Source organism: Rhincodon typus, chromosome 15, assembly GCF_021869965.1.
Source record: "Rhincodon typus isolate 14 chromosome 15, sRhiTyp1.1, whole genome shotgun sequence".
Taxonomy (NCBI): Eukaryota; Metazoa; Chordata; class Chondrichthyes; order Orectolobiformes; family Rhincodontidae; genus Rhincodon; species Rhincodon typus.
In genome coordinates this window covers 48,746,433-48,772,364 of record NC_063346.1, presented here as the reverse complement: position 1 = coordinate 48,772,364, position 25,932 = coordinate 48,746,433, and the positions used below count along the sequence as shown (strand labels likewise).

At 41.2% G+C, this 25,932-nt stretch overlaps 2 protein-coding genes across 2 annotated transcripts in view; both read left to right on the top strand.

Annotated features, from left to right (window-relative positions):
• The window catches only part of nlrc5 (NLR family, CARD domain containing 5), a 318,897-nt gene that overhangs the window by 192,448 nt on the left and 100,517 nt on the right, over positions 1-25,932 (top strand). The gene's annotated exons all lie outside the window — the stretch shown is intronic.
• Positions 10,651-25,932, top strand: part of cpne2 (copine II) — a 105,332-nt gene continuing 90,050 nt past the window's right edge. Inside the window, exon 1 of the mRNA XM_048605926.1 lies at positions 10,651-10,967. The gene's annotated coding sequence lies outside the window, so the exon portion shown is untranslated. The remainder of the gene's footprint in view (positions 10,968-25,932) is intronic.

Below are 25,932 nucleotides of genomic sequence, written 5' to 3'. Positions count from 1 at the left end.
TAGGAGAAAGAGTGAGATACATTGTACATGATACTCACCAATTGACCTAGAATGGTGTTGCATTTTAGTGTAATATTTACCAAAAGCATTAATGGTTTAGAGGTTGTACAATTTTAAGTAAAGCAAATTGTCATATAATGAAGGCACATTTTTTGTAAAACTTTTTGATGAACACTAACATCTTCTGTATGATAGAAAGTACATTTTTCTTTGATCCACTCAAGTAAATAGAACACATGGGGTCCCCTGTGTCTTCTGTTTACTTTCCATTTGTTTGTCTCACTCCAAACTGTGTGACATCCTCTGTCTTTCTTTAACGCTCATTTGCTTTCTCCTTGATTGCAGGACCAATTTGCATTGGTGGTGCAATGGTAATATCACTGGACTAGTAATAGAACCACAGGCTAACATTCTGGAGATGTGGGTTCAAATCCAACCATAGCAGGTGGTGAAATTTGAACTACAAAAAAACCCTGGAATTTAAAAATTGTTAGTCTAATGACAACCATTGTTGATTGTCATAAATACCCATCAGTTTCACTAATGTCCTTTAAGGAAGGAAATCTGACTTCCTTACCTGGTCTAGCTATCAAACAAATAGCAATATGATTGTCTCCAAACTGCCCTCTGGGCAATTAGTGATTAGTCATCATGACCTAGGTCCTGTGAATGAATGAAAGAAATTCATTAACTCAATTACCTAATTCGAAAGCAAAGACTTTCCCTGTTGGCTTGCAAATTATTTGACAATGACTAATATCTTCCATTTGGAACTATGTAATTGAAATAAATACAACAAACGAGAACATGTTCTCTGCAAAACTATCAGACTTGAAAACAACCTAATCCTGCCAATAAACAGATTGCATTCCAAAGTAGATCTGGCCTCCTTGATAACATTGCATTCTTCATTGTTGAGAGAAAAATGTACTGTACCATTCATAGAGAGCACAGTTGCAGAAATAATACTTTAAAACTAACAAACTTTTACTTCTGGATGCAAATTATTTATAAGTATAAATTTGTTTATGAAGTAACAATCTCAAAGAAAACTTTACAGTAAAAAGGGATCGTTTGACATCACTACACATTTCCAGAAATGTTCTGGGTTTATTTTAATTGGGCGTGTATATTACATGAAAAAATCAACACAAGAACCCACTTTGAAGGGCATTACTAATACAGCTGTCTTACAAATTGTTGATTTAAATGGAGAGAAGCATAAAACAAAATAAAACCTGGAAGTACTATGAAAATTAATTGCACAATTTATATCTTTTGTAATTCATCCACAAAGATGGCTGTGAATGGGCTCAGAATGATTAGCTGATAAACAGATTAGTAGTTGGCACTTTGATTTAGGAAAGCACAACTTGTAAAAGTCCAATTTGAATATGGCAAAAGGGAAACTTTTAAACCAAAATCCTCATGTTATTGTGTGTGGCTATTTGATGCTGTATTCCCTATGATGTACACCAGCCCATGAAAATGTGCCAGGAGAGGCAACAGCAACAATGGCATTTAATGTAGCCATCTGTGGATGAAAATGGATGAGGAATGACTCCACATATTTTAGGAAAACAGATCATTCTGCTTTTGTATAGTTGGATACCAGTTGGCTATTTTAAGTTTGATTTACAGCACTGCCTTTTTTTTGAAGGAAGAATTTGCAATCCGGTGAATTACACAAACTCCTCCTTGTTTTCTCCCTCTCTCTGTGTTGCTCCTGTACCTTGGCTGCAAGAGGGTGAGCAAAACAGCTGGTGGTCCAAGGCAAACTGGTCCAGATGGAAGCAGCATTATGCAGCTTGGCATCCCTATTGTGCAAAGGATGAATGCTGAACATGTGGTATGACTGAGATTTGGTTGCAATGGGTATACAAAACAGATAGCCCTACAGCATCTCATTTTTGGATCAAGATTTATACTTGCATGGTAGGATTAGATAAGGAATAGTAACCTAGAAACAATTTTGGCAGACCAACGAGCGCTTAATATACAGAGAATTTCATATTATACAGAATGTAGAACAGAGGAACAGGCCACTCAGCCCAACTGGATTATGCCTGCTGATTAAGCTCCACACAAACCCTTCTCCATCACCTCTCATCTGATTTTTTCAGTATAACCTTCATACTTTATGTGTTTATCTGCTTTCCCTTAAATGCATCCATGCTATTTGCCTCAACCACTCCATTTGGTGGTGAGTTCCACATTTCGCCAGTTTTTTTGATTTGGATAAAGAAGTTTCCCTTCAATTTCCTATTGGATTTGTTAGTGGCTCATATTTATAGTCCCCAGTTTTTGGTCTCCACAATGTGGAAGCATTATTTTTTTACCTCATCAAATCTTTTCGTATTCATAAAAAATGAATAGGTTCCCATTCTTTGTTTTAACAACCTATTAATTTCAAACAAGTTGATTTTTTAATTGAGTTAGAAACAGTAGGACAGCTCAGCAAGGTATTGAGCATTAGACTGCTCATATTGTCAGACATGACTAAGACAATACACTTTGGGAATGGGAACAGCTTTATTCTATTGGTATTAAGGTGTAGCTTTGGTAAAAGTAATGAAGAACTTTAAGAGAAAGTTATTTTTTTCTCTATGCCTGTAAGTTAGAATTTGCACAAGGTAAAAATGTGTGGGAAACAAATAATTGTTTGGAAAAAAAAACAGTTTGTTTAAAGGCACAGTTCAAGACTTTCTAATGTTGTGTGATTAAATCCTAATTGTGTGGGCCTCATTGTTTGATAGCATTTACTCAATGGTTTCATACCACATTCATACACACTCTTTACCGCCTACATTGGCCAAAGCAACAATAGGATGAATCATAACAGTATTATTTAGACATGCAAATATTATACATTTCAGAACGGATTCTACAACAGCCATGTTGTTCATCCTATTTGTTTAAAATAAAATGCTGTCCTTCAATTTCCAGGTCTGACTTGATTTTATTTTATTATACTAAAGTCTTGTTACCGATCATCCTATCATTTTACCAGCTCTTCCTCAAATGAATGGTAATTGTCCCTTCGTAAAGCAGCATATTGCAGACTTTCTTCCTTATTTACTGAAGCATTGTAAATGCTTCACATTTGCCTTCTCCTACTTTACTTCAACTCACTGTGTCAACATGCCTTTCTATTCCTTCAACCTCACTTTTCTCCAGGAAAGAACTTCAACCTGTTCAATTCCCGGTTCGAGTGAATTCCTTCCAAATCCTTTTGTTTTGCACTTTTTACAGTGCTTCTATATTCATTTTGTGATATTGAGAATAGAAATGTACATCATCTCAAAGTGAGTTTTAATTTTTGACTAGGTTTAAATATATTTAACATAACTTCACTGCTTTTGTTTTATCTTTTCCTTGAAAAGAACGTTTGTGTGTTTGATAGCTTTATTAACCTGCATTGCTACCCTTAAGGATTTGTGAATATCTGCCTCTGCATCCTATTTAGACTCATATTTTCCAAGTAGTATGTGGCCATATTATTCCTCCTACCAGAATCCCATAATGAGATTAATTTAGCTCTTACACATTGATTCTATGGGTTTGTTGGCATATTGCATTCACCAATAATTACACACGCTCTCATCCTTTCATTTGACACAATGCACATCCTGCATCCAAATCATTTATGTAAATAGTTGATATAACTGCACAGAGGCTGGTATCCTGTCACCAAGTCACCCTTTATTTAGAAGGGCTCTGACCAGCCACCTCAAAGCCAGTCCCTAATATGAGGAGGGTCTCTGAATCACCTGTTTATAGCTGTCAGTTAGGGCTCCCCGCTTGGCCCCGGTTAACATCCCCAATCAAGGATCTCATAGTCAATGGATCTACCTGACCCTTATTACAATCACTACAATAGTGAATAACAGTAGCCCATCAATCAATTCTTGTGAAACTTCACAACCCAACTTCTATTGTACCAGTCTGAGTAGCTATCTTTAAATCTTAAGCTCTGGTTTACTGTTCTTTTGGTCAAACTGTTATCCATTTTGTTCTTTTTGCTTGTTCCTCTGACTTCACATACTTGGTCATGAATCTATTTTTGGAAGCTCATATGAATTAAATGCACTATGTTGTACTTGTCTACTGTTTATGTTGCTTTCTTAAAAAAAATTAGATTGCACAACCAAAGCTTCCCTTTTGAAATTTGCTCCAACAATTCTCTTCTTGGCCAGAGTTTTGCTACCAATGTGAAATGTTGGCCCTTATCATTGAGCTGCAGGAAAGCTGCATACAACCTCTGTAGTATGGAGGCCCCCTTTCTCACTGTTAGTTTGAATCTGGCACCAAAAGATGGGATGGCACCAGTGATGTCATCAAACACGGCAAACAGCCAATCACACTGATGTATCCTCACAGACAGCAATCAGAAAGTAAATGCATTAAATTTTTCACTTGTATTAAGTTTTTTTTTCCAGAATGAGAAGTAGAGAATTCAACATTGCACTTGGAATTAAAATAGAAGGTGAAACACAAGCAAACTTTTTAAGAATGTATATTCCAAGGAATGCTCTGTATTGCAGTCAGTGCTGTGATCACTGCCTGTGTTGAGAATCCTGTTCAAAGAGTCATGGCTAGTAATGTTCAGATGCGACTGGTACCAAGACAGGACATTTTGTTGTATGGTTTGTTCTGAAAGGTGTTACTTACACAAAGCTTGTAGTAGCAGTGAGATCCAAACAAGTCAGTATTCCCTTTCATATATATTTTGCCAAACTGTGATGTTTGGGGTAGATGGCTCACAATCATAATAATATTGAAATCTATATTACCTACACTATCCAGTCGATAAAGATACTCTGACTTAGGGATTCTGCTGTGTCAAGTACTTCCCAGATCTGGTCGTCTACTTCTGCAATGGAGGACAATGTTGAAGCAGAGACCATTGTGAGATTAATGGTTCTGAACTATTTGTGGAGTGGGTTCTACTATTAGGGGTAACAGGTTCCTACAGCGAAACTTACACCTTGCTGACACATTTCCATTGAAGCCTTCCCTTTGTCAAGTAAATGTGCTTTTCTTTCAGTGATCCTTTCTCTGGTTTCCTGTAGGGAAGTTATGCCAATCTTCAGTCCATCAACTTGGCCCTTTACAAGTTAGGGGCTGCCTGAACTTGGGTGGACGGTGGCCAACCATTCGGACACAGTGATCCCTCCCACTATGGAAGGCAGCCTGTGTTTCTGGAGTTCTCTAGGCTGATCGAATTGGGTTAATTACTTGTAATGCTGTCACCTATGTTATGTTTAAGATGTGGAAGCGTTGGAAAAGGTGCAGAGGGGATTTACGAGGATGTTGCCTGGAATGGAGGGAAGGTCTTACGAGGAAAGGTTGAGAGAGCTAGGGCTTTTCTCTTTAGAACGACGAAGGATGAGAGGTGACTTGATAGAGGTGTACAAAATGATCAGAGGTATAGATAGAGTGGACAGCCAGACACTTTTTCCTAGGGTGGAGGTAGCTATTATGAGTGGCATAGTTTTAAAGTGAGTGGAGGTATATATAGGGGAGACGTCAGAGGTAGGTTCCTTACTCAGAGAGTGGTAGGGGCATGGAATGCATTGCCGGAGAGGGTAGTGGAGTCGGCCTCATTAGGGGCATTTAAGCGGCAATTAGATAGGTATATGGATGATAGTGTAAGGTAAGGGTGGAGGTTAGATAGACCTTAGGTTTAGGGTAAAAGTTCGGCACAACATTGTGGGCGGAAGGGCTGTACTGTGCTGTACTGTTCTATATTCTATGTTATTGTTCTACAGTGATACTGGAGTATCCTCTCCAGGGTGTAAACGTGGGTAAAGTGTACAGAAATCTGGGCTGCCTAAATATCAGGGGTGGGGCACCTTCTCAACCTCCCCTGCTGAGCGAAAGAAATGGAAAGCACAACAGTTGGCACCAGTTTGGTTGCATGAGAAGCCTGACATATTGAGGTATCAGTCCGTTTTTCGTTCCACTCCAGATGTTTTGTCAGGTTTTAGATCTTAGCCTTGAACTATCCCGTGTTATCCTCAACCCACAGCTGGGAACTTGATTCATGAGTGCCGGTGTGTCTCTGTACGTCAGTGGGCATGCACTCGAAATGCCTGGGGTCTAGACCTCCACTGAGTTGCTCTGGAACTTTAGCCTGTAATTTTTGTGTGTCACCAGGAGGAGGTGCAGTTGAGAGTTTGCAGATGGAGAGATTGATTACTGACAGCAGAAAGACTTACACATATGACTCTTTCTTTCCAATTGCTCTGCCTGCCAGCAATGCAGGCTGTAAATGAGAAGCCAATATATAGAAAGAAGGAGAAAGCAGGTTAACTCTTTTCAGCCACACACTGGGCACATCACATTGGCCTGCTGAGCACATACACCTAATTTTTGCTCAGACCTCATATGCTTTAACCAATTCATTCTATCTCAGTAGCTGTTCACTTTAGAAACAGAAAATGGCAGATGTTGCATATCAACACTGGCTGAATTGCCCCATCAGCTTGTGCTTCTAGGAGCAATTTTTTTCTCCATTCATGGAATTTAGGGATTACTGGCTGGATCAGCATTCATTGTCCATCCCTAATTGCTCTGTAGAAAATGGTCATCGGCTACCTTCTTGAACTGCTGCCATTTTTGGGATATAGGGACACCCACACTGTAGGGAGGGAATTCTAGGATTTTGACCTAGCGACAGTGAAGGAACAGTGATATATTTTCAAGTAGGAATGATGAGTGGCTTGGAGTGGAACTTGCAGGTGGTAGTGTTCCCCTGTATCTGCTGCCCTCATCCTGCAGTGTGAGAGAGGTTGAGGATTTGGAAAGTGCTATAGAAGAAGCTTTGGTAAGTTACTGCAGTGCATCCTGTACATGATGCACACAGCTATCATGCACATTGGTGTTCGAAGGAGTGAGAATTAAAGGCTGTGGATGGGGTGCTAATCAAGCAAGTTGCTTTGTCCTGGATGGTGTCAATTTTCTTGAATGTTGTTGAAGTTCGTGTAGGTTGATTGGCTGTGTAGTCAACAGACAGGGTATGATTCTTTCCCAGGTTCAGGTGTAAGTAAAGTGGCTTTATTGGTACCACCAGCCAAATGATGAGAGTTGTTATCAACAGTCATATTAAGCAGCGTGTACTTAGCAATAACCTGTTCACTGTATTCAGTGTGGATTTTGCCAGGGCCACTCAGTCCCGAACTCATTAGAGCTTTAGTTCAAAAGTGGTGAATCCAGAGGCGAGGTGGGAGTGACTGTCCTAGACATTGAGGTAGTAGTTGACTGAGTGTGGCATGAAGGAGCCCAAGCAAAACTAGAGTCAATGGGAAATAGAACATAGAACATTACAGCGCAGTACAGGCCCTTCGGCCCTCGATGTTGCGCCGACCTGTGAAACCAATCTGAAGCCCATCTAACCTAAACTACTCCATTATCATCCATATGTTTATCCAATGACCACTTAAATGCCCTTAAAGTGGGCGAGTCTACTATTTTTGCAGGCAGGGCATTCCACGCCCTTACTACTCTCTGAGTAAAGAACCTACCTCTGACATCTGTCCTATATCTATCACCCCTCAATTTAAAGCTATGTCCCCTCGTGCTAGCCATCACCATCCGAGGAAAAAGGCTCCCACTGTCCACCCTATCTAATCCTCTGATCATCTTGTATGTCTCTATCAAGTCACCTCTTAACCTTCTTCTCTCTAACAAAAACAGCCTCAAGACCCTCAGCCTTTCCTCATAAGGCCTTCCCTCCATACCAGGCAACATCCTGGTAAATCTCCTCTGCACCCTTTCCAATGCTTCCACATCCTTCCTATAATGCGGTGACCAGAACTGTACGCAATACTCCAAGTGCGGCCGCACCAGAGTTTTGTACAGCTGCAACATGACCTCATGGCTCCGAAACTCAATCCCTCTACCAATAAAACCTAACATACTGTACGCCTTCTTAACAACCCTATCAACCTGGGTGGCAACTTTCAGTGATCTATGCACATGGACACCGAGATCTTTCTGCTCATCCACACTACCAAGGATCTTACCATTAGCCCAGTACTCTGTATTCCTGTTACTAAATAGGGGAAAAACTCTCTGTTCATTGGAGTGGTTGCTGGAGGTCTGTCCTTTCAGCTCCAGGACATCTCTGCAGGAGTTCCTTGGGGTATTGTCATAGGCCCAACTATCTTCAGCTGCTTCATCAATGACTTTCCCTCCATCATGAGGTCAGAAATGGAGATGTTCACCACCATTTGCAATTCCTCAGATACCGAAGTAGTTTATGTCCAAATTTGTCAAGATCTGGAAATATCTAGGCTCGTGCTGACAGGTGGCAAGTAACATTCAAGCCATGCAAGTGTCAGGCAATGACCATCTCCAAAAAAAAAAATCAAAGCATTGTCACTTGACATTCATTGGCATTACTATTGCTGAATCTCCCACACTGAACATCCTGGGAGTTACCGTTGACCAGAGACTGAACTACACATATAAATACTGTGATTACAAGAGCAAGTCAGAGGCTTGAATCCTGCAGTGTGTAACTCACCTCCTGACTCCCCAAAGCCTGTCCACCATCTACAAGGCACAAGTCAGGAGTGTGATGGAATACTCCCCATTTGCCTGGACAAGTGCATCTCCAATAACACTCAAGAAGCTTGACACCATCCAGGACAGAGCAGCCCAATTGATTGGCACCACATCCACAAGCATCCACTCCCTCCACCACTGACACTCAGTAGCAGCCCTGTATACTATGTATAAGATGCACTTCAGAAATTCATCAAAGATTCTTAGACAGTACCTTCCAAAACTACGACCACTTCCATCTAGAAGGACAAGGGCAGCAGTTATATAGGAACACCTCCAACTGCAAGTTCCCCTCCAAGTCACTCACCATCCTGAAACTATATCACCATTCCCTCACTGTCGCTGCGTCAAAATCCTGGAACTACCTTCCTTAAGGCATTGTGGGTATAACTATACCAAATGGGCAACAGCATTTCACAAAGACAGTTCACCACTAACTTGTCAGGGGCAACTAGGAATGGGCAATAAGCACTAGCCCAGCCAGTAAAACTTAGCATCCCATGAACGAATAGACCAGAGAATCTCCAAACAACCCATCCGGTCATTGGAATGACCCTGGAAAATTTCCCACTGAGCTTGACTGCAATTAATGCAAGCTATGGTTACAGCACTGCACATGTTAGTCAGTGGACAGCGACACATAGTGGACTGCGGTCAGAATGGAATTAAAAACAATGTGCTGGAGAAAGTGCAGGTCTGACAGCATCTGTGGGAAGAAAGAGAAAGAGAGGGAACAGTTTGAGTCTGGTACATGACTTCTTCACTCGGACCATAGAGTCATACAGCATGGAAACAGACCCCTCAGTCTAATTCCTCTGCACCAACTATACACTCTAATCTGACATAGTCCCATTTGCCAGCATTTGGCCCATATCCCTGTAAACCCTTCCTATTCATGTACTCATCCAGATGCCTTTTAAATGTTGTAATTGTACCAGCCTCCACCCCATCCTCTGGCAGCTCATTCCATTCACACCCCATTCTATGCATGAAAAAGTTGCCCCTTAGGTCCCTTTTAAATCTTTCCCTCTCACCTTAAACTTATGCCCTCTAGTTTTGGACTCCCTCACCCTCGGAAAAAGACCTTGGCTATTAACCTTATTCATACCCCCCATGATTTTATAAACCTCTACAAGCTCACCCTCTCAGCCTCGGATGCTCCAGGGAAAATAGCCCCAGCCTATTCAGCCTCTCCCTTTAGTTCAAACCCTCCAGCCCCGGCAACATCCTTGTAAATCTTTTCTGCACCCTTTCATGTTTAACAACATCCTGGTAGTTGCTGAGTTCCTCCAGCAGTGCCTGTTCTAATTAGTTTACAACGTTATGCGGTTACAATGAGCCTATTAAGTAGATATAGGACCCGGTTTAATTTGAAATCTTGATTATCATTCCCAATACTAACGTTCCCGTGAATTGTCGAGGTCGATCTGCACACATTCTCAATTCACAAGTTAGAGGGGGAATCCTATAGTTGTAGAGTGAGATTGTGTTTTGAGGGGCAATGGAGATGGGGCGCCTGTTAGCGGTACTCCCGGGACTAGCGTGTATCCAGGAAGTAGCATTATTACTGAATGCAATTAGACTGTTTAAGCTTCGCTATAACTAGGGTTTTATTTAACTGTAGTGGAGGGGATAAATCATTGGTGTCTCCCAGATTAACAAAAAGGGCAAAAGCAATACGGACTATCTGGTGAAAACAGCACATTACAATTTCTGAAGAAGGGTCTAGGCCTGAAACGTCAGCCTTCCGGCTCCTCTGATGCTGCTTGGCCTGCTGTGTTCATCCAGCTCTACACCTTGTTATCTCACATTACAACGCTCTGTTGTTTATGGAGATGGATGTTAAAGAATAACTCGAACCCAGTGGCAGTAACACTAGATTCTGAGAGTGCGTTGGTGCTTCTAGTGTCTGATATCTCAATAAACCTAACTTTGTGTGTGAGAGAGAGAGAGTAAAAGCAGCTAATGCCATCCCCTTGCCACAGGAGAGCAGGATTGCTCCTCCGGTTATACCGTGTGAACGGAGTACATCCTCCTCAAAAAAAATACAAGGCGGAGTCTCAGCAGCAATGTGTGTGTTTTGTTTTACACACAGTTGCCACTGGAGAGGAGAGGAGAGGGGAAGGGGTGAAAATGATCGGAAGTTTGCTGACAGTGTGTGAGTGGAGGTAATCGTGAGCCAGTCTGCTGTTTCGCACTTAGGGCGCCTGTTTCAGGCTGAATTTTCAAGTTCGGGCGCGTGTGGATTTCCAGCCGCTTCCTGCTCCTGGGGCTGGGCATTTGTACCTTGTGGCGAATGTAACTTCCATTCTGAACTTCTGCTGGCGTATGGCAACTTGCTGAGCGCGGAGGGACTGGACAGCCCAGGGATAAGAAAAGGGTGAATTAAAACGCAGGTAAGGTGTTGGACCTAACCCAGCAGGGCGTATGAATGGCCAAGCATAGAGCGGGACTGTTGCTATCCTTTGGATAATTCTGCTTGCTGATGTTCCTATGTGTGTATCTCAAGCTGTGTCAACGTGCTGGACGCTCAGGGGCTATGGGCTCCTACACTGGACCTGCACAGTGCAATCCCAAACTGGTTTCATCTTTTCTCCGCCAGTACATCCAATTTACAAATCTAACCACCTTCCCCCCCCCCCCCCGCGCCCGTCTTTTTAATCGTACCTGCCACCATGTGATAATCGTGAGGAGGAGCAAATTCATTTAGATTCCCAAATGTGATTTAGAAGGGAGTCATTTTTTTTATTTCAAAGATGCACTTTACTCATTAAAAAAATACATGCACAAACGCAGTGCATTAGCACAGAGGAAACAAGCAAACATTTGGAGTATGACTCCATCCAACAATCAAAGGAAGGGACTCGAGTAAACAGTGTAGTCGGTGGGAATCCATATTCATCCTCCTCCTCTTCGGTTGAGTTGGGGTTTGGTGGGATGCCGGCCAGATTTACCGAACTAAATACACACGCTTGGGATCAACTCTGACACCAACCCCTTCCTCCAAAAGGGTCTCCGTTTGCAGGGTTCAAAAACAACCCTTCCCCTCCGCCCGCCACCCCCCCAAAAAAAATCCTGCTGTCGATATAGTGCGGAAATATAACCAGCCGAACATTTTGAGTCCAGGGTGAGATTTGAGACAGTAGTGTGAACAAATTGGTTACCATTGGGAATAAGTCAATGATAGGAAAGTCCCTCGTTAATCTGATCCCTGAGGAACTCCCGAGTTTTCCGCTGTCTTCCCATTTACAGCGAGTGCCTTTTCCAGATTAGTGGGTTCTCAGTCGTTCCATTGCAAACGGGCAACTGTAGAGCGACGCCCTCTCCCTGGGCAAATAAATCATGGGGATAAATCTGCAACTCACTCCACTACCACCGATTGGTTTCTCTGGGAGTTTGAAAGGTTACTGTAGGCGGCGCTGGGAACGCTGTCCTCTCAGCCCTGAGCCCAGTGAGGGAATGCTGGCTGCTCTCTCTGGGATACTCCCAGACAAACTGAAGATATAGTGACAGAGCACAGGAGCATTTCTCTGTGTCTGGATCAACCCTGACTCCCTTAAACAACATCACGAAAAACACTCACAACCTGTTCACTTACTGCTGTCTAATTGTAGCTGCGGTGTCTCATTGGCTGTGTAAACTGCTTTGAGGTATCCTGAGATTGTGACAGGTTCTTTCTAAGTGTAACAACGTCCTCCTACCCCCCCCCCCCCCACCCCGCCATATAACGTATCATCTATGCTACCTAGTCCTACCTTTTCCGACCTGTTTCTTCAAGTATTCGAATGTGTTACCTGTTAGCAGCAACGGCATGAACTTCACTGAACAGCTTCGACAGTTTCCTCAGTCCATCAGCGAAACAGCTTTCTGCTTCTATTATCTCAGATTCTCCAGCATTGGCAGTTCCTACAACTCTGTCCTCACATTCTTCAGTTTTCACGGCAGGGTAGAACCAGCCTGTCATTGTGAGGCTCAGGCCGTTTTAACTTCTAAATGCCAAAAAAAGGTAGCTTCTTACAGCCAGCAAGCATTGACCTAGCTACGGTTTAAAAAAAAATGTTTCATACATAAAAAAAATCGTTATGTACGTACACACTTATTAAACAGTTCAGTTCTGTACATACTGAGAAGACATAAACATTGGCATTTGACTTTATTATAACGACAACTTACCTAAAGACATTTAATTACGCAAGGTGCTATTTACGTGTGTTTGAGGCACAGGGAAAGTCCAGTAACTGAACGGATCCCCATTGTACTTTGGCAGAAAGACCTTAGACCGTGGTCTTTGCCCACTGATGCCATAGGTTCTGAAAACGTTTAAACTATCAAAGTGGTGACGAGTTGGTCGGGTTTCTATTCTGCTCAGTTGCTGAACTTTGCATGTTGGGTGTGTGGACACTGCGTGAAAAGAGGTCAACGCTGTATGTAATCACACAAAGGTCACTGGTTTTGTTTCTTTTCCTTTTTATGCGATATAACTAACCACTAAATAGCAAGGGAAGCAGTCGCGTGAGTCAAGCAATGAAGCGCTGCTCGGTGCCTTTTACCTTGTCAACTTGTGCAATCTGACCTGCCTTACAGAATGTGAATTTCAACTATCTGCAGCGGCGGACTAAGGCACGGTCAGTTCATGGGGGCGGTCTGACTAAATGAATAGGGTATTTGTCAATATCGCTTTAAATTGCTAAATTCCACCCCAAGCGTTTGTGAGTTGGTTTACTAAAAGGTCACTGCGGAATCGTTCAACTCGTCTTTGTACCATGGGATTACCCATTGCTTTATCCTTTTGAAAACCATAATTGTTACTCGAACATCCATCATTTTCACAATTTGCTTGGGATGAGAGGTTAATGTTTGATACAGATGTGTAGAATTTACTGCACACGTTTTATGAATCAGAGAACAATCCTACTTTCTGGAGATGAAGGGACAGACCCAAAAGATGATTTTCTTGGAAGTGCAGTTTTGAGATACTTTGTTTAAAGATAAAAGATTGCATTTCATATAAAGCTTGAGGTGACCTCAGGATTTTCCAAAGCTCTTTCCAGTCAATAAAAACTGTAGACGTTTATATTTTAAGATAACCTACTAGCCAAGGTCTGGCCAATGGAAATGTCAAAATCATTAAACACAAAGCAGAAACAGCACTAGCTTTGTTGGTTTGGAGGACAACCTGCAAAAGCTGATTCCATGGGCCCCATGAGCCTGATTGTCTTTCTGAAGATCTGAAAGAGTTGGCATCATATTTGCTTCACCAAAAAGACATTTTTTTTTGTTTAATATAACATCATGGAATCTGTTTACAGCCACCCAATAGAGTAGATGTTTCACATTCCTTTTGCAGTACAGTGCTCCCTCATCACTGCAGTGGGGTGCCGGTATAAAGTGTGTGTCAAAATTCTGTCGGACTAGGCCAGAACGGTGGCTCAGTGGTTAGCACCATGGACCCTGGTTCGATTCCACCCTCAGGCAACTGTCTGTGTGGAGTTTGCACATTCTCCCTGCATCTGTGTGGGTTTCCTCCGCGTGCTCTGGTTTCCTACCACAGTCCAAACATTTGCAGGTTAGGTGGATTTGCCATGCTAAATTGCCCATAGTGTCCAGGGATGTGCAGGCTAGGTGGATTAGCCATGGGAAATGCAAGGTTACAGGGATTGGGTGAGTCAGGGGGTGGGATGGGGAATGCTCTTCAGAGGATGGACATGGACTAGATGGGCTGAATTGCCTGCTTCCACACTGTAGGGATTCTATGATTTACTTGTCTAATCCAGTTTTAAAGATATGGGTGTCTCCTACCCCTCATCGGACAATGTGGTATAATTTTTACAGCTGCAATTATTTAAAAAGGAAGGTAGTCACTCTTTATATTCTGGTGAAAGGCCTATGGAGAAGTACAATCTTCTTTGCTCACTCCCTGGGTTCTTCTGAATCTGCTGTATGATTCCATTGCTTAGATTTTAGATTTCCAGCGAGGATAATTTTACTTTTGAAAGTTCTCCTGAGCATCCAGCTTACTTCTGATATTTTGTTTGCGGTTTGAAATTGAACACCCTGAATTTGGCCTGGTGACTGCAACCTCATTCTTCTGAATAAACTGGAGCTCTGTCGGCAAACTACAATAAATCGGTGTTTCACAGTAACTATTGTTATCTTATGGTGCATTCATTTTACAAATTTTTTTAAACAGCCTCCATGTAATGGAATCAATCCAAATTCAGTACCATCACAATCTTTTGCATGCTATGTGTGTGACACCAGCAATGAATAGTTTGTCCACAGTCTCATGCTGTGCCAGCTGCAGAATAGTTGTAGCTGGCATCTTGCCACCAGATTTTTACATTTACACTTTGTGTAGAACCACTGAGAAGTATTCAAAAAATTGGCACTTGTGACTGGCTGTTTTGCCCTGAGAAAATTGCTGTTGAATATATTTTCAGAAACATGCAGTTTCTTGTTGTGTAAATGTAAAATTCAATTTTTTTTGGTTATTCAACTGTTTTTTTCCCCAAACGAAATGATTTGCTTAACAAAGACTAGAATTGCTCAAATGCACACTGATCAAGAGAGTCTTTGCTTCGCAAACTGATGTACACAGCAGGGTAAGGTTATAATGCCACATATGATTCCACCTACAACATTGAACTGTATTATTTCATCAAACTACACAGGTAGTTATGAAAAAAGAGACCGGAAATGATCAACTCATTTATACTTGGTGCAATTTCTACCTAAATTAACATCCGAAACCCCAGAAGAAACAAAAAAACATTGGCTTTAGCAATACTTGCAGCTGTTGAACATCTGACAAAAAGTAGGAAATTACACAGCAGGTCAGGCAGCACCCATGGAGAGAATAAAAATTCTCCTTTTCAGATATGTACCCTTCCTCTGAACTCTGTAAAGATCCTTGGGGCAATTTAGACAAAAAAAATCATTTCTGACCTGCAAAGAGTCCAAGAGACCATGACAGCTCATCAATATTTCATACTGTAGGGCACCTAGAGGTATAAAGGTATGAGATGTATGGTGGTCCCTATCCAAGGCACATATGCTGATTTGGAATTATATTGCCATCCCTTTTACTGGGTCAAATCCTTGGTCTAACCAGTGACACTCAAATCCCAAGAATGAATTTTAATGAAAAACATCCATCTATATCCACCTATCTACCTTCCTTTTCAGAGCTCCCAGTGAATCTTGTATTAATCCAGCCACTGAAAGAATCAAACCCAGGTCCCTGGCACTGCAAGGCAGCAATGCTAACCACTGTGCCACTGTGTGGTCACTCTTACTAGGCTCTTTGTCAAAAGGGATCAAAGCCAGCTAAGGTTCCCAGTGCCCAGTGATTCTTATTTCGCAAGGAAGTCAAAGGTCACCCAGGGATGATGGAAATGTAGAATTCAAAACAAATAGATCAGCCCTGATCTTATTGAATGGCAGAGCAGGCTCAAGAAGCCAAAGGGTCGATTTCTGCTGCCATTTTGTATCTTCCTATGTTCGTAGTACCTGTTGAAAAGTATGACTATGGATATTGGCTGAATACAACAGGAATTTCAGTTGTACCACCTTGAACTGTTAAGGAGCTTGCCAATACTCACTGTTTACAGGGTGCAAAAGAAAACTGATCAGTTGGGTAAATTACCAGAGGATATTGAGTGCATAATCTCCGCATGAGCCTCTGACTCGGGCAATGATGGGTTTGGGTTCACTATAATGGATATATATTCATGTGGGGGGATAGGAAGTGTGCTATTATTTTACGCTCCAAGTGTAGAACCAATTATACGAGATAGCTCAAATTTAAGATTGAGTAAAAGTGTTCTCTAGTATGCTGTAAAACTGTGAGAGTTGAATCCTCAGAATCTGAACAAGGTAACAAACCTGAGTGAGGCAAACATGCGAGATTTCCCAGATTGTAGGGAAGAGTTGATGCTCTGTAAACGAGTTTTAATTTTTTCAGTTTATAAATATAAACCAGGCTGGTGATGGTGTGACACAGGTAGTTTGGCAGTTCCGTACTGATGGCTGCCTTTCATCACCTTTGCAAAACAGTGCCAATTGGATGCTGAAAAAAGCCAGTTTATCTGGCTTGCTTCTCACTGACTGACAGAGGGAGGTATCATTGATCTAAAGCTTTACTGCTTTCAGCTTTTAAAGCCCAAAGCTCTCTACAGTGTTAGTATTGCAGTGGTTTATATATAAAACCTATTACAATACTAACACTACAAGTGCCCACTTTTAATCTAATCTCAATTTACAGCCCTACTGCTGCTGATTTCAATGCTACAAAGCAGTTACTTTCTTCCATTGTCATTAGGTCAACTGATATTGCATCTCCAGATAACTTTACAAAAGGCAGTTTCAGCCCATCAGGTCTTTTGGCACTTGGAATTGTGGCAATTTGTTGTAGTATGAAAACAGGCATTGCAATGTTCCTCCAATAAAAAAAAGGATTTAATGTTGTTTTATTAAGAAAACCCTCCTGCTGAATCTCCATCATGTTTTAGAGATTGACCATCTTGTTTCAAACGTTGTGGATGGAGACTTCATTTACTGTTGCTGAGCTTATGTAGGAAGATGGGACCCGTCACAAACCTGAGACGCTCCACCGATTTAAGTTCTGTGCAGGAAGGTGCCTGGTCAACCATTCCAACTCAATGCCAACTGAGGCCCTTAATTGGCCAATTAATGGCCAAGTAAGAGCCTCATCCCACTTCCACTGGTATGATCCCAGCTGCATATGGGCATGTTGTCATGGTGTGCATTGCATCAACAACCATGTGGCCAACTTGTCTCCTTTGTATGCCTGCTAGGATCCACCCTTTCCAATGCTGCAACCCGCCCACCCAAACCTGTGAAACGACTCTCTCAAACCCCTCCATATGTGACTTACTGTGGGGCCTGGGCCACTCTGTGACCTTGAGACTGTGCTAAGTGTTTTCATGTAGTACCATGGTAGGTAGTTTTCATGTTGCCCCAGTCTATTCAGCCTCAGAAGCCAAACAAAGTTGAATTTGATCTACCAAAAGGTACTGGGCTTTTTTTTTATTTTAATGGATCAATTAGAGAATCTTAACTGATAAACAGCAGCAATCTCTGTCTTGTGGTTTAATCCATTCTCTTATCTACAGCTGTGTTATTTGCATGTTGTGTGAACATATTACTACTTATCAATTTCTTTGCTGTACTGCGAGAAACATTTCAATTTGGCTGGGTTTGCAATCAGTTCAGATGCAGGGTTGTAAACTTTATTCAATGTTCTAGGGAATTTCCTGTCAGGGGAGAAAATAGTCAGTGCATTATTCCTGAAATAAAAACAGAAATTGCTGGAGAAACTCAGCTTGTCTGCCAGCATCTGTGGAGAGAAACCATAGTTACTGTTTTGAATCCAGTGGCCCTCCTGATTACCTTTTGTTAAATCAGTCCCCATTTGGATAGAAGATTAACTGATCATCACTCATCCTGGACTTTGCAATGTGTTTGAAAACTAAATTAGTTTAATGGCAATAATTTAGGGGAGGCAATGGCCTAGTGCTAGACTATTAATCCAGAAGACCCAGGCAATGTTCTGGGGACCTGGGTTCAAATCCCACAGTGGCAGATGGTAGAATTTGAATTCAATAATAATCTATAATTATGAGTCTAATGACGAACATGAACCCATTGCCGATTGTTGGAAAAACCATCCTGTTCCCTAACATCCTTTAAGGAAGGAAATTGCCATCTTCATCTGGTCTGGCCTACATGTGACTCCAGACCCATAGCAATGTGGTTGACTCTTAAACTGCCACCTGGGCAATTAGGGATGAGTAGTAATTGCTGACCTAGCCAGAGCTGCCCTCATCCCGTGAATGAATTAAAAAAAACAAAATTTACAAAGGTAGTTTTGTGAATTGTACAAAGTAAACCCACATCAGTTTATGTAAATGGTGACTTATATTAACCCATGTTCAATATAGAATTTCCATTGTCCTTGAACCTATATTAACCATGATGAATGTGCTGGTTTTGGCAAAGTAGCAGTGCACTTATTTGAACTAAAGAATTCTTTCCTGGGATTGTAACAGTAAAGAGCTTTCAAAATTGAAAATCTCTGATTCATTGGTTTGCAAGGGGACTTAAGACCCCACCTTAATGATTCGCTTGAAGCCTTCATTATTCTACTCCCTCTTTGTGCAATATTTCTGTGTTGCTTTTCTTAGTCACCTTGGAATATTCGTCACTCACTCTCATCTGTGAGCACCCTTCGCTTGCTTGTTAGTGTTAGTGACTTTAACATTTCATTAACAGTCAAAATGCATCACTGTCAACCATTTTTTTGTTCATTCACACTTTAAAAGGAACTCTAGAGTTCAGCCTTTATGCAAGAATCGATAGCCTGTAGCAATACCACTTTATTCACGGAGGTGTTTAGAAAGGAAATTCCAGAGCTCAGGACCAAGGTAGCTGAAGGCAAATGGAGTGATTATAATGGAGTGATGTGAGAGGACCAAATGGGAAGAACATAGATAGTTGAGGCCACAGAGGGATTTGAAATCCCGAATGAGAATTTTGCAATTGAAACATTGCCTTACCAGAAACCAGTGTAAGTCAACAAGCATGGGGCTGATGGCTAATGAAAGGAATTCATTGTGGATTAGGATATGGGCAACAAAATTTTGGCTAAACTCAAGTTTATGAAAAGTGGAAGATGGTTGGGTAGCCTTAGTCAACTCTAGAAGTAATAGGCAGATAGATTTGGGTTGTGTCAGCTAAGTAATCTGGAGTCAGGTTCTAAAGGTGGAAGTAGGCAGTCTTGATGGAGTTGGATATGTGGTTGGAATGGACGGAATGCCAAAATTGCAAACATCTGACTTTTCTCAGCAATTGGCCAGGACTAGCTGGTGAGACAATAGAGTTTGTAATGGGGACCATAGACAACGGCTATTATTATATTTTTATATAGTTGGAGGACGTTTCTGCTCATGCAGTACTGAATTTGGACAAGATGTGACAAATCAGAGTTGGTAAGATGTCGAGTAAGATGATTGTGGGTAAAGCTTAGTATTGTAAGAGTTTCTTCTTAGATATTACTGCCAACGGCAACAATATAAATGGGAAATAGGGGACAGTCAAGGATAGGTCTCTGGGAACCTGAGTGATAACGCTGTAAGACTGGGAAAAGAAGCCTTTACATGTGGTTATCTGGAAATGATTGCAAAGATTGACATCTACTGCACGACTCTTGTCTAGTTACATCTTCGGGGAATTCAGTAAGGGTTGATCAGGCATAGTCCTTCTTTTGAAATCTTTTTATTATGTAGTCAGGTTTTCTTATTGCATCTTCAGGTAAAAATTCTATTATCTTTCTTGTTACTGATAAGCTACTTGGTCTGTGGTTCCCTGGACTTATTCTTGCATCCTTTTTTTTTAAAGGAATTGCATTAATGTTTGCCAGTCCTCTGGCACTTTCCCTTTTACTAATTACTTGTTTTATGTCTGTGTAAGAATTCAGCTTCTATCACTTTCTAAACTTGTAATGTGTATGCTTACAATTTGTATAAACCAAGGAATGTATTCTCTCCAAGCTTTAGTTTATCAATTATCTGCTACATAGATCCTTCTATCTCAAATGTTTTGATAGCTTTATGCCTGCATCCTTGATAAAACTGAGTAAAGTCATTATTTAATAATTGTGGTATTTCATTGCTGTTATCACATTTATTGTATGTATCCCTTTGTAGCTCTATCTCTATTGGCTTTTATTATAATTTTCTTATTTGTGTATTTATTTTTGTGATTCTAGTCAACTTAATTTAGTTGTTTCACTTTCCGATCCTTTCTCTTTACTTCTTTTCTGAGCTTTTTGAATTTCCTCATGTCATCCATTCCTTTGGTGTCTAAGTTCTTAATGTATGCCTTTTTTTTAATTTTAGTTTTCCTTCACTTCTTTATTAACTGATACATCATTCCTAGTTTGTTCTTGCTTTTGGTGACCTTATTTCTCCTGTACATCTGTCATCCTTTGTTTCATTTCTTTCTTTATCACTAATATTTACCTGTTTACTTTGTCTATTCTGTTTTATCCCCTGGTTTTGTCTTCAGTTTATTACTTTGGTCTTTGTTTTAATTATAGATGTTCAGGAAACATAGAAAACAGGATCAGTAGTAGGCCATTCAGCCCTTCGAGCCTGCTCCACCATTCGATATGATCACGGCCGATCATTAAACTCAGTCCCCTGTTCCCACTTGCTCCCCAAACCCTTTGATCCCTTTAACCCTAAGAGCTATATCTAAATCCTTCTTGAAAACATTCAATTGTTTTGGCCTCAACTGCTCTCATGGTAGAGAATTCCACAGGCTCACCACTTTCTAGATGAAGAAAATTCTCCTCATTTCAGTCTTAAATGGTCTACCTGTACCCTTAGATGGTGACCCCTGGTTCTGGATTCCCCAGTCATTGGGAATGTCTTCCCTGTGTTTAGCTTGTCTAGTCCTGTTAGGGCTTTATAGATTTCTATGAGACTCCACCTCATAAAAGTGTTTCCCTACACTTAGTAATCTCCTCCTCTGTGATCATTGATGAAGAGTTTCCATTGAAAAATCATCTGACAATGAAAAGTATTGTCTCTTGGTCTACGATGAGTTAAGTTTCAGTGTAAAGCAGCCAACTCAAGGGATCTTAAAAGAAAAGCCCAGCATAGAAAAGTATCATTTGATCATTTATCACATGGACTTGGCTGTGTGCAAACTAGTTGTCGCATTTCCAACTCTGCAATTGTAACTACATTTCAGCATTACTTCATTAATTGTAAAGAGCTTTGGGACACCCTGAGAGCATGGAAGGTGCTCTAGAGAAATACAAGTGCGAGCCTAAAGCAGAGGAATAAATATGAATGACCAAAATCTGAACAGTTATGGTTAAATGGCATAGTGGTGCAGAGGGCCAGGATTATAGACATGATGGTCATTCACAGTTATCTTTAATTTGCTGTAAAGCAGAGATCATTGTTGTCCTTACAAGGAATACGCAATAGCAAATGAAGTGAAACAGAGTGTTCCAATTACAATTGATAATAGAGTCATAGAGTCATGCAGCACAGAAACAGGCCCTTCTGTCCAACTTGACCACGTGAACCAAGTTTCCTAATCCAAACTCGTCCCATTTACCCATGCTTGGCCCATATCTATTCCTATTTATGTACAGTCCCAATGTCTTTTAAACTGTACTTGCATCTATCATTTCCTCTGGCAGTTCATTCCACATACGAACCACCCTCTGTGTGAAAACCTTGCCCCTCAGGTCCCTTTTAAATTGTTCTCCTCTTATCTTAAAATTATGTCTGCTAGCTTTGAACTCCCACCATCCTAGGAAAAAGACCTTTGCTATTCATCTTTTTTATGCCACTCATAATTTTATAAACCTCCTACACTCCAGTGAACTCCCAGCCTATCCAGCTTCTTATAACTCACACCGTCCATTCCTGGCAACATCCTTTTGAATCTTCTCTACACCCTTTCTGATTTAATAATATCCCAATCGAGAATTTCTCATCAACTTTTAAGAGAAGGTAAATTTAAAGGGGATAAACTTGCAGTACGTTACCAATAGGTACTAATGCCCCATTCAAAGATTGATCTGTTTTGCTCTCATCATCTATCATTTTTAAAAGTTTGAACTGTTCATATCTCCCTAGTGATCATTGCACAAGCCATTTTAACTTTGCCACAACTTTCACTTTAGACAATACTCTAACAGGGAAGCTCGTTTGCTGATTCTCTTCTTCGGTCTTGTTTTGCTTTCTGTTTTGTGCTTTGGTTGTGTCATTGCTCTATCAGCATCTGCACAACTTTGCCTGAGTATAGAATAAACCCGCTTTATGGAGAATGGAAGTTAATCTGGGTACTGGCCTAATGCACACACTCCAAGCAACGCTCACTTGAGTATTAACTTTAATATCTTTACTTTTAGTAGCAGGTGCCATTCTAAACTGGGAACTCCAAATATCCCAGTGAGTGCCAAACTGAGATCATGCACCAGCTAGTAAACTAGGACCTATCACTGTACAATTGACATGCTAAACATTTGCTGAAGTGTTCAATTGAATGGTTGTAATATTCTGAGGTGTAATATTACGGAAATAATTGTACCCCAGCTTTATGTTATTTTGTGCCTAGGATGTGGGTGCAGTTGGCAAAGTCAGTATTAATGCCCATCTATAGTGATCATGAGGGAGGGCAGAATTTTACCTCCAATTGACTGTGTGATATTTGATGAATCGCATGGAGGATTGCTCTCTGTTACCCCTAGAAGGTTTTCTCACACAATCTTCCCAAACTTGTTTCAATATCTATGTGCCACGCCCTATCACACCCCCATCAACGCCTCCCACATATGTACCACTACCACCAACTGATGAGCATGACTTTGACTGCACTGAAGACGAGATAGAAGTACTGTCAGCCTGTAAGCTGTGGCTGAGGTGGCAAAGCGCAGAAAGATAAAGATAAAGTAAAACAAGGCAAGGCAGGGATGCTGTGAGCTCCCATGTAGGTGCAAAGACAATCCGTGCTAAGAGATGAAGCAGAAATCACTAAGATGTTCCCTCCTCCAATGCATAAGCTGGGTGTCTGTCCCTGTGCAAAGTGCCCTTGCAGCAGCATTGCAATGAAAGATGCCAGTGCATTCCCAAATGCTGCACTGAATTGTAGAATTGTAGAACCAGTGTATATGGGGATTGGAGATGTGCCATGAGGTTGTGGTGAAGTTGGTACATTCTGGGTGCCAATGGATGTTTGTGGTCGCTGCCCATAGTGTGTGTCCTGAGATATTGGTGCTTGGTGCCCAAGATGGTGGTCTGGAAGAGTATGTTCAGTGAGTTGGAGGTTCCAGATAACCGCTCTGACTTCCATGTTGGGAATGGTCAACATCTAGTTTCTACGCAGTGGGTGGGAGAATGAGAAGCAGCATGTCATTGAGGTGAGATTAGCAAATACTGAGATATTGATGCATGCTAGTAGGCCTTTGCTGCTCAGTACCAACAATCTCATTCTGACATTTGTACTTGGTTGGAAAATGGGAATTTTTGCTCTCGATGTTGAGAAGCTTCTCTTTGCCAGCCTTATGCAATTTTTTCAACTTCCTTGTCAATGCCCATTTGTGCAGTGTCTGGGCAATCCTGCCCATGATGCAGGTGAGTCACTGATTTCTTGAAACAGAGAACCATAACAAAATAATGTCTTTGATCACTCAAGAGATCAATTAAAAGTCAAGCACCGTAGTGTGACCTTATATGAGGCCATACAGGCCTGGCTTCCTTCCCTGAAGGTCATAACTCTCACCAGTTGGGTTTTTGCAACAGCCAAATTGTTTAATGATCACTGTTATAGATGCTAGCTTTTTATTTCTCAACTTTTAAAAGTTAAAACAAACTTCAAATTTTTCAACTGCGGTGGGATTTGAGTTTCCATTTCCTGAATTGTCAATCCGGTGACAAAACCCTGTCATACTTCTAACATTTGTCACTATTATAGTTGTCAATACGCTGTAACATGTAAGAAGCCAAGGTATACAAGGCAAAGGGGCAAGCGCTGAAAAATGGGACTATGTTTTGATTGTTTTTGACTGGTGCTGACTCAATGGGCTGAAGGGCCTTTGTCCATGCTGTAGACCTCAATGACTGTATAGACGACAAAACTTTGAGAACTGGTTTTCTTTTCACTCTTGTCGTAATAATTTCTAAGAAAGGAAGTGACTTTTGAGAAGCCACAGGAGACTGACTGAGCCTTTAGGGCTGAACAAATTTGAGGCTTACTGTCATATAGGCTTATGGGTCTGGAGGTTTCTTCGGTGAAGTTTACGGTAACCTACAGATGGAGGCAGTTCAGTGGTAAAGTCACACCTCATTAACTCTCCTCTGCTATTGAGCCTGCTCCAGCAAACCTGATCCAATATTGTAAGGACTGGTAATGAGTGTACCTTGGGTTGGTAGACCTGGGGTGTCCAAACTAATGGCCCAAACCCTGAAAACTCCACATGCATTTGTTGCTGGTTTATCCTTCGAGCTAAAGGAAGAGCTGTTTATGATAGTACTGTCACCTCGGTGAATGGATACTAAATCAAAGTGTTGTCAACAGCACCAGACTGATCAAATTTGATAGAACTTGGGTTACAATATTTTCTTCCTGTGGCCACCAAAGTTTAATGGCACATTAGCACAAAGACCAGAAAAAACAAAGAGGTGGGCACCAGTCAGTGAGCATGGTGTTGTAAGTTTACAAGGACAGGGCATAGAGAACTTCATTCTGCAGTTCTTGTGCTCGCTGCTGAAATGAACAAGAAAAAGGACTTGCGTTCTGATATCCTCCATTTTAAAGTTACAAAAATAACCTCCTTCCAAAGCCAGTGTTTAAAACTTCTCACACTGCATGAACCATCTGGATGCAAGGCGAGTTTATACAATTTTTTTCTTTCAGAATAAAACAACAGCTTGTTGAATTATAGCACTCTGTGAATTCTCTGTACACCCTTCTTGCTGTTTTTCAATTTGCTTTGCTATGACTCGCTCAGGCAAGTCATAAAAATAATCTTCAGCGTGTGTGAAAATAAGATAGTAAGTGATGATCAAAGGGCAAGGGATAAAATGAAATAACAAAGTAAAATAAAAAGCAGTAGGTACGAACGTTTCAAACTGGTTCAAGTGCAAGAAAGGAAAGATACAAAACTATTGGGAGATACAGCAAAAGGCAATGAATAACAGGGGAAGAAGTCTTAGAAAACAAACGCATAACAGAATATTCCTGGTGATGTGCAGGCATGCATGAACAGGCCAGTGTTTTTCTGATGTCCTTCCCAGCCAAAAGTGATCAAACATTAAATGATTGCATTTCTGTTTAATTATTAGTTTCCTTCTTTATCAAGTTGAGAGTGACGTGCTACGTACAGGGTTACAGCATAATGCTCATGTATAAGTCAGGACATGCTGTGTGCAGCTGGTTGGTTTGCAGTCTGCCCAGTCCTGTTTACTTTGTTTCACTATGTAATTAAAGAGATTTCTAATTTCCACCTTGCATTGATGCTTTTATAAAAGTCTGTGCAGACAGGCTTACCTAAACAAACTGAGACACAGGATTATTTTATGCAATGGCAAACATGGAGAGTCTTTAGTGAGGTCCATTTGGACATTTCAGTCTGTTGCAGGACATCCCATTATCTCCTGAGATGGTTCACAGTGGAATTGTGTTGTGCTTTGTCGAAGAATCTCTTTTGTCTCAGCTGTAACCCAGCAGAACCTAACGTAGATAACAAGGTGTAGAGCTGGATGAACACAGAAGGCCAAGCAGCATCCGAGGAGCAGGAAGGCTGACGTTTCGGGCCTA